Here is an 11815-nt window from a genome sequence, read left to right as displayed (position 1 = left end):
AATTGTCTTTTCGTAGATCATTTAACATCCTTAATGTTAAAGACAATATCCAACTCAGTAAAGCTGATGCAGGATTATACTTTACATTACATTTTAAATGACTGAAACATTTACCGTCATCGATAAAGGGAATATATCACATGACGTTTAACCTCCCTAGAATTACAGTTTTACATTATAAAACTGTTTGTCGTATTATCATTATAACGTCATAGTGTCATATAGCGCCTCATTTTAACGTCGTAGGATCATACATCGCCTCATGTTGACGTTGTAGTATCCTACATCGCCCCCATGTTAACATCGTACAGTATTGTAATGTTTCTCAGAGTATATGATAAATAGAATTGAAAACTATCCTTTTTTCACGATGTCAATAAAGCTTGTTTCACTAATACGAACTGCAACTATCTGCTTGTATATTGCTTTACTCATTGAATAAATTTCGTATAAAACCACTAAGATCCCCTATTTAGCACACAGATTAATTACATTTCTTCTTACCAAGTCTAAAATATCACGTGACATTCAGCCCATTCTGACTGAAATCGAAATTCACCATATACATAGAAGATATGAAAGCCATGATCTACCGACCTTTGAATTTCCTGGTCCATTTAATGTCAGTAACTTATAAGACAAAACATTGCATTTCGTGAAAGGAAGAGCTTTCGTATAAACGGTACATTCAAAATAAACGTATGTTATTGCCATAAACCTAAAACCTGCAATTTGGTTGGTGAATTGTATGGTCAACGTAACATCACCGCTAATACATAGATATTCGTCAGATCTCGGTATATCTGAAATCTCGATTTTAAGCAGACTTGCAATCAACGTATTTTATGTGCTAGACATTAAACACTATATCTTAAAATGTTAATCTCTCGTGGTTCGTTGAAGTTAGAGCCCGCAACGGTGGGGCTATTGAGGGAATGGCGAGTACGGATGACACTTCAGATTCTTTATTAAGTAATCCTAACAAGGTTGTAAAAATGGGTGCATGCCATGTGATGCAACCTTAGGTGGCTTTAACGCGTATCTTTTCAGATATGGCTTTCGAAATGTCATTTTAGGAAATATGCAACACAATCGCAGCTCTTCTATTTGAATTGGAATAGCCAATCTCAGTTTCCTATAGAAACGTATTCCACCTGTTTATACAATGCCCTAACGATACAAACATTTCATCTGATAAAAATGTCTTGTTACAACTGATTCGGGGTATTAACCAATTCTGCTTTATCGACAATATCTGTAGTCGTTAGCTTCAGATATGAGGCTTCATCCAGTTTCCGTGTTAGTCAGGGACATTTCAGGCACACTCAAAATCTTAAATTGTTCAGTAATTCTTTCTGATGTGAAATACTCCTTCAACGTTCCATTTGTCGATGTATAAAAATGGTATATATCAGATGGTAAACCCGTTAAAATTCTTAGAATAATTCGTCTATACTCTCTTTATGAGCAATAAAAGCATGTCACTTAACATTATTTATATATGAAGAGAGAGAGATAGAGACAGACCGAAGATTACCTTTTGATTATTCGTGTTTACTTTTCTTGAATAACTTGTTCTGTTATTGTACATTGGCCATATGTTGGTAAACGATTTAGCCAGAAGACCTTTCCTGGTTGGCAACATAGGTAGGAATAAGATACTAAATAGATGGCGCTCTGTTGACAAAGATATTAATCCTTTTTCACTACCGATTAATCACTAGCAGATTACACATTCTCATGATTGTTCTTGAGCAAATAACAAAGGGGATATAGTGTCACAGTTTTTCAGTACATGCGTTCTAGCGTTCGTCCCTATATACGTGCCCAACGTAATTCACGTCATATTACCACGATAAATCTAAAACGTTGCGTCAGTGATAGTGTACATTGTATCAGCACTTTAAATTTTACTTCAAACTTTACGGTTACTGATTGGCAGGTGAGAGGATGGGGATGCATTGTGACGATTTTATATAAATTTCAGTTGCTTGCTTGCCAAACATACTGCCTAGTTAAATTTATTTAACCAGAAGCCCCTATCTTATCGAGGTCTGTATCTCTTCACAGACTAATCATTGGCACAAACGAGGATATTCCTTATGGATTTATACAAATGTTTAATGATTTGTATACGAAATATTTTTTCCGGAGTGCATAAGAAACAGTGCTTGTTGTATTTTCTTTTGTACGCCTCCGGAAATTATTATACATTGTTTTAAAATCAGCTCTTTACATAACTGGTCTTTTATGTTTCATTTCTCGATTTTTCTCTCTCTTTGCTTCATTCGGAATATTTTACAGCTGATCTCGCTGTCAAAATATGGTCGTCAATTTTATATATATATATATATATATATATATATATATATATATATATATATATATATATATATATATATATATATAAAACTAGGCAAAATAATTCTAATATTTTTTTAAAAGGGTAGTAAAGGACTGAAATAAAATGGAAAAGCGATGTTTCACTAGAAGCGGCATAAAGAAAGTATGAAAGGACCCTTGAAAACAGGTCCATTACAGACACACATCTATCCACGACAGTCAGATACGATTAAATGATGAGGGCAAAATGTATGTCTGCCAAGAACAGCCTTTTCTATAAATGGGAAAATATCCAAATTAAAAAGAACAAAATATGGTCTAAAGAAGAGAAATTTACTGTTGAAAAATACAATGTATTAGAGAAGAATTCGGGATAACTTTAAAGTCGCTGAACATGAGGAGCTTGTCAATTACCAGCAAGTGATTGATGCACTGAAGGGTACATTTTGATGCATGATCTCACTGGAATTTCAAAACTGATTTGAAATTTTTACTACTACAGAAAGAATATGTTTTCAGATTTCCTTATTGTCGTTTCAGAGAAGAACTGGATATGCCACTCCATAGACTCATAGTGATATTGTTATGTATATTTAATTTATTTATTTGTTTGTTAGTTTTTAAATTTATTTATTCCATTACATGTTATTGTAATGTAACAATGTATGCTGGACTTGACCTTGTCCAAAACTGAGTTCATTTCTGCATGACATGATTATCTTTCTTAATTTTTTTAATGCCAATTATGTAAACAACTAATACTAGCTTCATTATTCTCTATGTATATGAGCTTATTATCAGGATTATTATTCAGGTTAACAAAGAAGGATATATTGATTAGGGTCAGGGTTTCGGAGATTTCTAAGTGAATTTTGTAGGCTATTGTGTTGTAAATAAACAAGTCTCATTAGATCATTCTAGAAGGTTATTTTCTATTAGGTAGTGGTTGTTCTTAGAAAATGCTACTTGTGACCTGAGGTCAAGCAGAGAAGTTTATATCTTGTGACTGTGAGGATTTTACCAGTCATGCTTTAACATCTAGCACTTTTAGTTATATTATGTTGTGAACAGTTTGGACTGAATTTTATTTTCTTCAAATTATTGAATTCAAGTGATTAAATTTCTTTGGAAATACAAAAGTGCTCTGACAATTCTTAGATAAAGACATTCCTTGGAATATATACTGAATTCAAACCTGGAATAATATTTATGTGATTCAACAAGAGACTGTCGATATATCAGGACTTCACAGGCCATAACAGACACGTCCTCGCCTTCAATTTCAAATCTCTTCGGTTCATACTGAATTTTTCTCGGCTAAACTGACTGGAAATATCAACTTGTGGATGACCCAAACACAACTCGCTCAGTCTAATGCAGCCAAACACACTAAAACCTCAGAGACATTAAAATTATGCAAGTGAGACGTGAATAAATGCAAAAGACTGGTGGAATATTTCCATTCCTTGCAGCGATTCCAGAGTTTCTGGTAGCAACGGCTGCAGCGGTTGCAAAAGCTGCAGCGTTAGGTGCTGTCTTAACTGCATCTGGGGTGGCTCTGAAAAAGGCATTTGGAGACCGTATAAAAAAAGAAAAGGCCTTTGATTACTAGGAATGAGTCTTCTAATGCCTTCGAGCAGAGGTCTTCTATTTTCCAGTCGCTGAAGGCCACTTATTCGTTGACCAATCTTAATTTAATCACGATAGGAATGAAATATTTTCGTGGTGTTTTTGTTTTAATTCCTAATCGCGTGGACTTGCACCGCTAGTTTAAGTTTTTAATCATTTAACCAGGCACGGAAGAATCAACTGTTCCATTCAGCTATAACAGAACGAACACGGTTGGATGGGCTCTTGCTGTTGAAGAGTCGCGTGCACTGCTTTATCCAATATGGATTTTCCAAATAAAGTACCTACAATTGAGCAATCCATCCTTACTGCAGAGGGAACAGATTTAACCTACAATCTGGATTTAACTAAGGCTATCACGGACGCATGGAATACCACAAACTTCTTGAGATCTTTTATTCCATATATCGTGGGAGCCCTGAACCCAGTGATAACGGTGGTCGTGTGAGATGCGTTTCATCAACTATTGAGGCTGCCATGGAACATCACCTAAAACCCCTAAGTCAGAAGTTGGCTGAGAAGGACCAAGAGATTAACAAATTGAAACAGACGGCATCTAAGTAGGCTAAATATCTTGAGACCAGTAGTCATGCAGTAGACAATCTTGAACAGTAAATGAGGCACAACAACCTCCGTATCATAGATATTCCATTCCCCTCTGCTGACCCAGCTGAGTTTAACACAGACACTCTGGAAACTACTTTAATTCAAAGACAAAAACTTTGGTGTTGATGTGCCGCTTGATAAAATCGACCGCTTTCATAATCTTAGATGAATTAATCAGAAGTGGCGCATTGCACAAATAATTGTGAAGTTTGCCTCATATTGTACACGAGCTATTATTATGCAGGAGAAAAAAATCCCTAAAGAAGCCCACATGAAAACGGAACCTTCAGTATTGAAGGTTTAACCAAGACTAGGTATAATCATAAAAGAAAACTGAGAGAACTTAAGACAAATAATAAACTATATTCATTCTTGACAAGAAATGGGAATATCTCAGTCAAGGAATCAAAAGTATGTGAGATATTCTATAAAATAATCAGAATCAGATATCACAGGATCTTCCTCATTCACACTAATTAATAACAAAAAATGGCTCTAGCAGCTGCCTCGTTTGGCACTCAGTATTAATAAGTTATTATTATGACTTGTCGGCCTGGTGTCAGGATAATGTGAATGGGTGGGACATGATGTTACATGTCTGTTGCATGATGCCCCAGTGCTAGACATCACTATAAACTGCCACACTGCAGACATCGTAGCGAAATAACTGAACATTTTCTGAAAGCTACGTTAAAAATCTAAGTTACACACACAATAATTATTTAAAATCTTTAATCTCCACTTCATAAATTGTGCCCACAAGTTAAATAATTTTATTAATTCACTTTGCAATCTTTGTGAACTCCTGACTCAATTTCAACCGTCACTTTGCCGAATCTGCACGTGCGGCTAATTGGGTCTAACTTGTATCACTGATTTTGATCAGATTGCAAATATATGTTAAATAAGTGTCAATAGTAAAATGAATCACGTTCTCACTTTCGATGTCGGAAGTCATGGCTTTTTAACGTGTGTGATTTAGCATAATTTTAATATTAATTATTAAATCCAGCTGTAATCAAAAAGATTGTGCAATGTTCATTGCAAGTCTTGGAAATTTGACGGAAATCAAGGCATTCGGAATTTTCCAACATGTACATCTAACTGGAAGAGCAATAAAGACAAAACATTTCCGGAATGGCACAGAGTTACCTCCCCTGGCAACAGATCCCAACTATGATTTTATTTCCAGTAAATACGTAAGCTCCGTGAAGAAATTCCAATTCGACACGTAAGTGACACTCCCTTTCATTTCACTGAACATATTAGCACAGACAAACTCGTCGAAATACTAAATTCAGCATAATACCTTCAAACTCTGCATGAGGTATCAAAACCAAGTTCATGGATTAATGAGAAGATTTATAAGAATTATTTTGTCTAACACTCTCGATTGGACTAGATCAATGGCTAAAAAATATTGAATGACCCTGTACAAAAGGACAACATTATAGATTTAAGGACACATATAAACGCCATCTATAATTACCATAGAGTTATTATTATTATTATTATTATTATTATTATTATTATTATTATTATTATCATTATTATTATTATTATTATTATTATTATTATTTGTTGTTGTTGTTGTTGTAGGTTTTAATATCTACTGGTTCCTACCCGTTGAGTTTGAGTGTCCCAGTGGACGGACTGAGTAGGTCTCTTTGCTTTTCTTGTACTCTGTACACTACTTGATGATGCTTTCAACTCCAGTTTAAACAATGTTTCTGAAAGAGTGGTTAAGGCCGGTCGGCTGATTTGATGGCATTTGTATCGTATTATTGGCTATATCGTGCCAAGGAAACAGGATCTAAGTGCTAAGGACGAGAACCATTTTGGTTACGTGATTTTTCTAAGTGTTATTTTCAATATGAACGCCTATGCATATATACATCATAGTGAGTGCTTATGGGATTTGATGTGTCAACAAGATGGACGAGGAAATAATTAAACCTTCCTTTAACTATATCAAGATTTTTCACAGAGGTTAAAGTTCATAATAAATATGCACACCAAAGAAGAATACGTTGATACATTGTAATAACTGAAAGTATCTAGTACTCTATCGTCTTAACAGAGATTATGAATTTGTACAGCCTGAATATTTTCAGGGAGAGAGTGTCATTGTTGAGTGTACATACGACTCAACTGGAAGGGCTGAACCAACTATAGTGAGTATTATTATTTACTCTCTTCTGAAAAATACTTAACATTTTTCTGTACCCATTATTATATCTCATGTAAAGACTCTAATAGATTTAATTTAAGCTCCTTTACGCCCTACCATCCCCATCTCCCAACATCAATTAGATTACAAGAGTATTTCGAGAGACATTTTTAGTTTGTAATGGAGAAACACTAATAATAATGGACTTGTCATTTAAATTTTCATGGGAACGTATTGCTACGATATAAATCCAAGGCAGATTTCACGTCTTGTGTTTGTATAGTATAAATATTGACAACATAACCTGTGTGATATTCTTATTTGCCGAACAAAAGAAAAGGGATGAATATAATATATAAACGAAGGCGTTAAAACACGGATTTCTCTATGGTAATCGAAACTTAAGACATCAATGCATAACAATTATATATATATATATATATATATATATATATATATATATATATATATATATATATATATATATATATATATATATATATATATATATATATATGTATATATATATATATAAGAGCAATAGCTATGAATCAGATCCATGAGTGCTGTCTATTCAGTACTCAGTAGTGCTGTGTGAACAGCTGGTGATGTGGACATGGAAAGATGGGAAAATTAAATGTATTCATTTTTCGTATCTAGGGCGGATGTTCAATTCAAGACGAAATGTGCGAGTCTTTTATCTTGTACTACCCAAGATGGAACTAAATAACTGCATTAGCTCACCAACATACGACACCATTTATAACGATGTAAACAAAATCCGGCCTCTGCTAAGAGCTTTCAATTGGACATCACCTCAAGTCAGAGATGACTTCATAAAGAAACTAAATGGATCCAACATACTTCACATCTGTCAAGGAGACAAGATGGTGCTCCAGATATGTGCATATGTGCAACTTGTGTGATTTAACATAATTTGAATAATAATTACTAAAGCCAACTGTAGTCACAAAGATTGTCCAATGTTCATTGCAGGGTCTTGGAAAGTTGACGGAAATCAAGGCATTCGGAATTTTCGAACATGTACATATCCTTGGAAGAGCCATAAAAACAAGGACTAGATGGTGCCCCAGCGAGAGAGAGAGAGTGAATTTGTGGACGTTTTTACCAACTTATATACTCATTAACACAAATGTATTATTATTATTATTATTATTATTATTATTATTATTATTATTATTATTATTATTGTTATCATTAACAGTATTTCCCATACCGCATTTAGTTTGGTACCTTCTCCACTAATAGCCAGAGCGGGATATATATTATGGCACCTAATATAATTAGGGTCGTTGATAGCATTGTTTTCCAGTTTCCGCCAGTTGTCCTTAACGTGCAATTAACTTATTTGTAATGATTATATTTGATAAACTACACATGTTGATGAAACAAATCTCACGACCCTATATTGTGACGATTTTACTCGACGTACTCTTTACTCGACCTATTTTATTATGTGACCAACATTTTAAAAGTCGATAGCGATCAATAATTTTCGCCTGGAAGTTTCTTAGCAACAGTTAAAGTGCAGAAAATCCAATAATTCGCAGTGAATAGACTTTGGTTAAGCACAATTAGTATTGTATTTTAAAATTAACATTTGTATTTAATTTAAGATGAGTAAATGAGCGTACAAGACCTGTATAACTTTTAATAAAAGCAAGGGCAATCTAATTGTTGTATTCAGTTCTTTGTGTCAAACTCTTGATTTCATAACATTTTGTTTCGTTTGCAAAATTTCCTTGTTCTTGATTACTTTTACTTCAAGGTTTGCGATCCAAATGAATCTTAACATTATTAAATCAATTTCATCATATTTCTTACAAAGTGAGAAATATTTGTCCAAGATGTTTGCTCATGGTGACACTTTATCAATCGGACATGGCCATGGTCCTTCAATAACTACTGCTACTACTACTATTCCATGTTATATGTCATCGAAGACTCTTCAAGTTAGTAATTAATGTTTGATAACGTGTTCTTAAGAACTAGTTAGTCAAGTATTGGTTGTACTTGATATTTATCGAAATTCATACTGTTTCGAGTTTGACTCTTACATGCACCTAACGAAAATACAACGACGTCAATCCGTGTTTGCCCAGTCTTGTTGGAGATCTAATATGTATACATTGTTAGATGTTTTGGACATTCGGAATCAATTACATGTATCACATGCATCTTGCTAGTTGCTGAAATCACCTGTGTGCAATTGAAACTTAATGAATATTCTTGTTAAATTATAATATATGATTTGCCAAAATGAAAACTAATTAAAGGCATACAACCTAAGTAAAAACGAAAAAAATTATATAGTTCTTTTTTCAGTTCATTATTACTTATTTAGATTAATAATTATGATTCGTGTTCTTACCAAGGCCGAAATCAGGCTAGTATCGGAAATTTTGTGATAAAAAACGCGATTCTTCATTATTGTCTGGCAGACAAAAACTCGCTGTTTGCCACGCCTATATTCATATAACCTCTTAGTTGACCTCTCCCGAAGATGAAAAATTGCAGCCATGCGCAAACGCGTGTTTACAAAAATAATGGAGGAAGCAACTAGATCGAAAGTAGGTAGAAAGCGAAATCTTACCGATTCCGAAAGGGAAAAGAATAGTAAAAAGCTCGCTGGGAAAATATTGGCAACACGCGCATATGTATTGGTGATCAGTATGAACGATGGAATGAAATGAAGTCCACTTTAAGCCTGAAAAATAATCGAGAGGTCGCCAAATTCTTGCTGAATAGGTGAGTGACAATTATGCAATGAACAGCCAATTTGTAATACCGCCATTTATTTCTTATAGTTAATTCTTTATCATAGCTTTTAAATTAACATGTTTTATATAAACTGACATTATTCTATTTATCTTGCAATAAAATGTTTCATCCCTGCATCAATATAGCCTGTACAGAGCATATCGCTTGACACACGTGTAAACCATAACATGTATTGCTGCTGTTTTTGAGGCTACCAAAGGGGAATTAAGGATCAGCTTCATTTTCGCAGCAACCATAAAACGTTATTTAGAGGGAAGCAATCACCAGTTTTATTTTTATTTTTTTAAATATACAATGCAAATGGTAATGATTGTAAAGGAAAGTAATGCAATACAGTTGAGAACATTTTATGCATGTACATTTGTGTAACGTATATAGCATTATTGTGTCTAATGAAACATTTATTTTTCCTGGATACATTAGTTATGAATTGAATGGCAGTGCAAGGAAATCGGTAAGATTCATCAGAAACAGAGTGGAATGTCACAGAAGACATGGTCACAATTTATACACCTGGGCCAATAGTTCATCGGATACGGATTCCTGCTGTGTCTGATATAACCACATCAAAAATTAGATATGGCACCTGTGTAAGTATTACTACATTTTATTTTAGTTTTATGTATATTTACTTGTTTAAAAATGTTTTGGAAAATGCATATCTAAGTAATTTATTTACTGCATGGAAATTTATCATTCTATATTTGTGAAATAGTTTGCAGTTGGTAAAGATTATACATTAAAAAATATGGTACATTATTTTATATTTAGACTATGATTTAGAATAATATTTTAGTTGTAAATTATTTGCTGGCATTTGTAAACATAAATAACAAAGAACATGAATCATTTGTGGAAAAGAGAGTGCATAAGTAACTAAAACAGAAGATAGAAAAGTTCCTTGTGTCATTTTTTGCAAATGATATTTGCTTTATAACCAAATGCTCATCATCATGCAGTGGGTATTTTAGTTATAGGGCCTCAAGGGAGAATAGTCCTTAACTAAATGAGTTACCCTCTGTAAATCAAACATGATTATTATTATTATTTGTTGAAGCATTATATCTCATTCATTCCCATCATAATAACCATGATAAATGATGATGCTTTGTTCATGTCGAATGAACTGCTACTAAGAAAAACCTCCGTATGATAAATAGAACCAAACTAATGCACGACATCCAAGCAAACCTAACAACTTGCTTACCTCCTACAGCAGAACAACTTGATAACTGCCTGCGTTCATTGCTCGACAAACATGCCCCAGCTACCAAGTGCAGAGCATCAATTGAAAAGTGTTCTCCATGGTATAGCTGTGTTAGAGACCAGCTTCGCACTGCTAAAAGAGACCACCGTAAAGCTGAGAGGCTTTGGCTTTCCACTAGACTCACTATTCATAAGCAAATCTATGAAGCCGCTAAGAAGAATGTCATATAGTCCATGCAGCGAAATCAGCCCACTACACGTCTAAAATCATGGAAAGTTCCAGCTGCAAAGAGCTCTTCGAGATTACTAACAAGCTAATGTCAAGGAACAAATCTACACCACTTCCACCTACCTTCTCTCCAGTCGACCTTCTGGACGTGTTTGCGAATTTCTTCCGTGACAAAGTACAAACCATTAAAGATAAGCTTGACACCACAATTTCAATTGACTTGTCGTCACCATACAGTTGGGATACAGAATTTGAGAGGCAACCATTAGCAGCATTTGAACCTGTCTCTATGGATTTCGTACCAACAATCCTATGAAGTGTGCACCAAAGTCATGTGAACTTGATCCAATTCCAACATCACTGCTACTTGAGTGCTTAGATCCAGTATTGCCTTCACTAACTGATGTTATTAATACCTCTCTCTCATCCGGGAAATTCCCATCATTTTTCAAAACTGCCATTGTAAAGCCTCTGCTGAAAAAAGCAACACTAGACCATAGCGATTTAAAGAACTGCCGCCCAGTTTCTAATCTCCCATTCATATAAAAAATCTTAGAAAAGGTTGTTCTATCCCAGCTTGTCTTATCTGAATTCAAACAGTCTTTTTAGCAACATACAATCTGCATATGACCCATGCCACAGTACTGAAACTACTCTTCTATAAGTAGTTAATGACATTCTCTCTGCGTTGGACAGCGGAAAGATTACAGTCCTCACCCTCCTTGATTTGTCTGCAACATTTGACACAACAGACCATGATATATAACTTCACCATCTCCAGCATGTATTTGGCATTCATGATACAGACTTACTGTGGTTCAAGTCCTACT

This window comes from Sinohyriopsis cumingii, chromosome 17 (assembly GCF_028554795.1).
Source record: "Sinohyriopsis cumingii isolate HCF-2022 chromosome 17, ASM2855479v2, whole genome shotgun sequence".
Lineage (NCBI taxonomy): Eukaryota > Metazoa > Mollusca > Bivalvia > Unionida > Unionidae > Sinohyriopsis > Sinohyriopsis cumingii.
Note: the sequence above shows the minus strand (reverse complement) of the source record.